The sequence below is a fragment of the Acanthisitta chloris genome, unplaced genomic scaffold (assembly GCF_000695815.1).
Source record: "Acanthisitta chloris isolate BGI_N310 unplaced genomic scaffold, ASM69581v1 scaffold7342, whole genome shotgun sequence".
Taxonomy (NCBI): Eukaryota; Metazoa; Chordata; class Aves; order Passeriformes; family Acanthisittidae; genus Acanthisitta; species Acanthisitta chloris.
Genome location: NW_008660962.1, coordinates 7857 through 8311, shown reverse-complemented (window position 1 = coordinate 8311; position 455 = coordinate 7857).

The window sequence follows — 455 nt, the reverse complement described above, 5'->3', positions numbered from 1 at the left end:
CCTACACTTGACCATGTCGAGTGGGCAGTGGCACGATACAGCTCGCAGTTGAATAAATACACTAAGGGAGACGCCTAGCGTAAAACAATGCTCATGACATCTTTAGCTGCTCATTCCGGTGTCACTGCTGCAGGCTTCTTTCCTGCTGGCTTAAAAAAGCTACACGCACAGAAGTGCACAGCATTCATTCAACACATTTTACAGTGAATGGAAAGTTCAGAAAACCGAACTCCATTTAACATGTACAATAACACCCCATGAGTCAACACTCTGTGTGCTAAGAATGGCAAACAGCAGTAGGATTACAGCAATAAAAGCAATATTCTTACCTCAGTAAGAATTCTGTGGTTAATGTAAATATCGCTTAATATGATTAGTGGACTGCACAGTCAGGGTCTAATCACACTGCACCTGCTGTTGCTGCTGCTGAAGATTATACATGTGCTGATGTAAAA